General features: G+C 42.2%; 1 pseudogene; it reads left to right on the top strand.

The window, feature by feature from the left end:
• Nucleotides 1–3340: 3340 nt before the first annotated feature.
• On the top strand, nucleotides 3341–4197 carry LOC103595628 (annotated as a pseudogene).
• The last annotated feature ends 1512 nt before the right edge of the window (nucleotides 4198–5709 follow it).

Genomic DNA, 5709 nt, shown 5'->3' with positions numbered 1-5709 from the left:
GAGGGGTTGCATACAGTTTTTCCAACATGTTGTGCCAAGTCTTCATTCTTCTTGTCTCTTGCAAGCCCTGGAGAGAAAAGCAGCAGAGAGGTCTTTATAGGCATTTGGGGAACCAGGTGATGAAAGGGAAGGCAGAAAAGTAAGGGAAGATGGTAAATCTGGCTTTTCCTGCTAATGTACACATCCAATGCATAGCCCTTTATAACCTCAACAACAGGGTTTTTAAAAACTACGTTTTGGTTGCCAGCACCAAATCACATCATACAGCCGTGTAGTTAGGTTAAGTCCTTAGTGTGGCTATACTCTCAATGAGCAACCCAGAGCTCTGAGCTACTATGAAAAATAGCAACTCAGGTAAGAAGAATGAACCATAGGAGAGAATTCATTCAGAGACCCATTTTGCACCAAGTGTATGCTCAGGGAATTCAAATTCTCTTTGATACTGTGAAACTGAAACTATAAGAACTTTGTCAGACCCTAGTTCTCTACCTGAACTGCAATTCCCAAGCATAAGCTCCTGGAGGCCCTGCTCCAAGAAGTATCCCACTTCTAGTTCCTTCCCACCTGCCCTATCGAGAAGAGGGCTCAAACCAGCCTGGGTACAATATGCACCTATCATGGCATCAACATTCAGATCCCAGTGGTGCTATTCTAGGGTTCTCTGCCCTATCCAGATTCTATTCTATGCCTCATTCTTATGATAACTTAAGCCACTCTTCTCACCTGAGTTTTTTCACCGGGTCTGAATTTTTTCTAACTAACATTAGCAACTTCTTTGGAAGGTTCTCTTTGCCTTTCAGAGACTGGCCTATCATCTATTGCTCTTACATGGATAAAATAACAGATTCTCTCTCCTCACTTCCTTGTACCCCTTACAATCTGAATGCATAATTTTATAGACTCACTCTCATTATGAACTGATACAGAAAAGAATGAATAGTCAGATTCTTGGGTCTTGAAAACCACAACAGATACAAATATTTGAAAGTCAAGTCTTTCAATTGCAAGAGTCAATGCAAAATACATATAAAAGTGTTTTGTTGATTTTTTTTTCATTTCCACTTTTTTCATTTCCACTCAAAGCTGAGTTCTTAAGGTTTATATTATAAACAATAAAATAGAAAAAGATACAAATTAATATAAGAGCTGATTTTTCCTGGCCAATAGAAGGTAAGGTTAGATTGGCTAAGGGAGCAAATAGTGATGGGGAAGAGAGCAATGGATAAACAGCTAGTGTGATTTTCAGCACAGGAAACTTACACACATACGCACACGAGTACACTCAGCCCAATGCATTGCGAGCAGGGAGTACATAGACACTTCTGTTACGTTTAGAGTGATTTGAAAACAGACCACAAGGCATCCTGAGTTATTTTCTACACCAACATGGTGCTGCAGCCAGGAGCAGAAATGATGGCAGCTAAGATCCCAGAAGAAAGGAACTGAGGCAGCTTCCCAAGTGGCCATGACCACGGAGGGGTATGGGAAAGAATGCAGTGTTTCCTGGCATTGTTTCCCAGACTTGTTTCCAAGTCGAGCACAGAAATAACTCAGAGAAGGCAGAAAAGCATATGGGGTCCCTTTGACAAAGGTCAGCTGTCAGCAAAGTTGGTGTTGACAGAGTCAGAGACCACACTGGAACTGCAATCAGCAGCAGATGGTAGTGGGACAGATGCCAGCATCCAAAAAACAAGCAAAGGCCAGAAAGACAGTGGGCAGTGCCAAACAGATCCTCCATTCCAAATTCCAACCCCACCATGCTATGATGAAATCCAAGCTCCCTGAGGTATAAATATAACCCTAGAGAAGGGAGGCAGAAACTCAAAATACCAAATACTAAAAATGATGTAAATATCACCAAACTTTATTCAGTGTATCTAAGAATGACAGATTAGATTTACTACTTTCAAGCAGAATGAGCACAAGACAGGTTAATACAGTAATGAAAGTAATGCATTTTTGTAGACCTCAGTTTATGGAAATTCTTTTTGCACAAACTCCCTGTTTTACTATCCCTTTTCAATCCTGCTTTCTAAACTAACCAAACTTCTTTCCCCTCTCCTATTTAGCCTGTGTTTGGGGCACATGTCACTCTCAGACTTCAGAAACTGAGTCCCACTTCCCATCCTAACTAGATGTCTGAGCTGCCACATATATCCAGCAATTGGCATTACACAAAGTCACTAGCTAAGTAAGTTAGCTGGATACACACTTCTCACAAACATGATCTACCTTTAAGTCTGCCAGTTTTCATTTGTTTTCAATTTCAGGGATTCTTAAATTAATTTAATTTTATTTATTAAATAATGTAAAACTAATGCATGGTTCAGAGAGGAGAGATTAATAGGAAGAGTTTGTTATAATGAAGCCATTCAATTCTTTGAACTATGTCTGAGTTATATGCCAAAAAATAATTGTATGTAAATCTATCATTTTTTTAAAAATTGCAATTAGTCTTTCCTTGAATTAAAAGCAATCAATTGGAAACTACCTGAATTATAAGACTATTTGTCACTCAGACAATAGAGTGTTTTCACTTTCTCAATTTGGCTACCAATATTTCCAGTTGAATCATTTTTGGTGTTTCAGGAGTTTTAACACCTGAAAGCAATGCACTGTATGAAGATAAGCAGGAAATAGGCTTTGCTGTTTTTAAAAAGTGGTATTGAGACTATTGTTAAAGGGGAATTAAGAAAGAATCTGAATGATGGATTCTCAAGCAGATCAATTTCAGGAAAAAGTATGTAATGGAAGCTGGATGGGAAGCAGATTTCTCTTAAAACTGTCAATGTTTATGTCCCCCTTGGAGTATCTCCTTGAAGACCAACACTATATATCATTCTAGAGCTGGGTACTGAGCAGTGAATAAAACAATGTCCTTGACCTCAAGGAAATTTTATTCCAGTCTGAGGACACAGGTATTTTTAAAAGCAAGTAAATACATAATCAAGGAAGATTATTTCCTTTAGCAGTAAATGCTACAAGCATTTTAAAAAGAGTGACAGGATGAACAATAAAAACATTGGATGAAAAGGGACAGCCACATAAGAAAGTTTCAGGCAGAAAGAAAAGCAAGTACAAAGGTCCTGAGTTAGAGAAGAACATGATTAGAGAAAAGGGAGGGAGCAACATGCAATGGAGTTTGGGAAGTGGGGCAGCAGGTCTGGGCTTCTAGGCCTTCCTCAAGAGATGCCGCTTTATTCCAGGTGCACTGGGAAGCCACCCAAGGCTCCGAGCATGAAAGTGATGTGATGTAGTTGGAAGTCATTGGTGACTGACAAGACCGGCTTCATTAAAACGATGGGGTAGGATTAAGTAGGAGGACTTAAGAGAACACCAAATGGCCCATAACACCAGGGCAGCTGGAGGGCCCGGAGGCCCTGGGAGCCCTGGAACGAGAGGCCGTGGTGGCTTTTGCGGAGGCTTGGGCAGCCTTGGGCTGGGGTCATGGCTGCAGTTGAGGCCAGGCTGGGGCAGGGACTGGAGCTGTGGAGCTCACGGAGACAAGGAGTGGATCCCCATCAACAAGTGACTTGGTCAAGGACATGTAGATCAGATTTTTGGAGGGATCTATCTCTTCTCCTTGCCCATCAAGGGGCTGAGATCATTGACTTTTTCCTGCGCGCATCCCTCAAGGATGAGGTTTTGAAGATTATGTCAGTGCAAAAGCAGACGGGTGCTGGCCAGCAGACCAGTCCCAGGCATTTGTCTCTATCTGGGACTGCAATGGCTACGTCAGTTTGAGTGTCAAGTGCTCTGAGGAAGTAACCACCTCCATCCCAGAGGCCATTCATCCTGACCAAGCTCTCCATTATCTCGGAGCAGAGAGGCTACTGTGGGAACAAGATTGGCAAGCCCCACACTGTCCCTGGCAAAGTGACAGCCTGCTGCATCTCTATACTGTTGCACCTCATCCGTGTCCCCAGAGGCACTGGCATTGTCTCGGCCCCTGTGTCCAAGATGCTGCTGCTGATAATTGGGGTTGATGACTCCTACACCCCAGCCAGGGGCTGTACAGCCACCCTGGGCAACTTCCCCAAGGCCACCTTTGACGCCACCTCCGAGACATACAGCTATCTGACCCCAGACCTCTGGAAGAAGACTATGTTCACCAAGTCTCCCTATCAGGAATTCACTGACCATCACGCCAGAGTTTCTGTGCAGAGGACACAGGCTCCAGCTGTGGCTACAACATAGGGTTTTCATACAAGGAAAAATAAAGTTAATTAACTAAGCCTGTTTTTTTAAAAAAAGAGAGAGATTAAGTACTAGGTGTGAAAATAGAGACAAGCAGCAGAAATAGTATGGTAGCCAGACAGGGATGATGGGTCAAGCTAGGGTTTATTTTTGTTGTTGTTTTTTAATAAAAGAAAGGCTCTAGAGTATGCATGTATGCTCATAGAAATGGCCCAGTCAGTAGTGAGAAATCAATGATGCAGGAGAGTCTAAGTATGAGCCAACAGTGGGAGAAAGCAACTCTGTGCCTAGGCAGGACAGGTGTCTGCAGGAAGGGAACATATCTGAAAATCTTGTAAAAGGAAAGCATGGGATCCAGATTCTGAAAATAACTTGTGACCACAGGGTGCAAACACTTTCACTTAGAATAAGCCCCAGAGTCCATGAATTGAATTGAAGCAGCAGTGGGAAGTGGCCGTGGGGCGCTGAGAAGACTAATTACAGAACTTCAATCAGAGCAGCTGGGCCAACAGTCCCTCCCCCAGCCCCACCTGTGACAAGGAACTCATATCATGATAAACTGGCTCTGCACAAAAAAAAAAAAAAAAGGAAAGAACGAAAAAGAGAAAAGAGAGAGAGAGAAGAGAGAAGAAAAGAGAGAGAGAGAGGAAGAGGAGAGAGAAAGGCAAAAAGGACCAAAGAAAAAGGAGAGAGGGATGGAAGCAAAAAAGCCCTGATTCGTAGTGTTTGTTGGTTTCTGTAGTGTAATATTTCTGATATTACAATTTCAAGCTACCAATAGATGTGCTTGAAAATTTTCTGAATATTTACTCATCAGCTCAGGGAGCCAGTGCTCTGGGCTAGAAAGGCAGCTTACCCCAGGGTGGGATAGAGAAGCCCAAATTCAGAAGTCCAGTCTCCGACAACCCCACCTGATAACCCACAGTTCCTCTCCGACTCCGGGAGATAGGCTACAGTAAACTGAAACGAATGAACAGAGAACCTCAAACAAAAAGGAGCCAGACATATACGTGAGGACACCAGCACCAAGACAAAGAGGTGCTCAATTCAACAGACAAAAAAAAAAAAAAAAATCATGGGAAACATAAAACGTATCACGTCAAAAAAATAAACACGGTAAGATAAATACAAGTAATATATGTGGAAGGAAAACAGGCTACGTGGAAAACCTGGTAACTCCATGTGGCTAGCTTCTCCTCCACTCAAAGCTCCAGTCTCTTGGCCTCTTCAGAGCCAATATGCACAGCCCCACTGTGAACCAAGGAAAGGTAAAGGCTTGTGTTCTGTGGACATAGAAACAAATAATAGAAGACATTTCCCAATGATGGCAAAAGCCTGCAGGTTGAAAAATTTCATGAATTGCAAGTGAGATTGACTAAAAAATATAAACACCTAGGCAAATACTATTTCAAAACTTTTGATTTCAAAAGATAAAGAGAAATCTTGCATTCTCAGGACAGAAAGAGATTCAGACTGAAATAAACTTCTCACTTGTACCAGGAAGCTAGAAGA

The sequence above is a fragment of the Galeopterus variegatus genome, unplaced genomic scaffold (assembly GCF_000696425.1).
Source record: "Galeopterus variegatus unplaced genomic scaffold, G_variegatus-3.0.2 Scaffold1803, whole genome shotgun sequence".
Classification (NCBI taxonomy): domain Eukaryota; kingdom Metazoa; phylum Chordata; class Mammalia; order Dermoptera; family Cynocephalidae; genus Galeopterus; species Galeopterus variegatus.
This window is presented reverse-complemented; position numbering and strand designations above follow the sequence as displayed.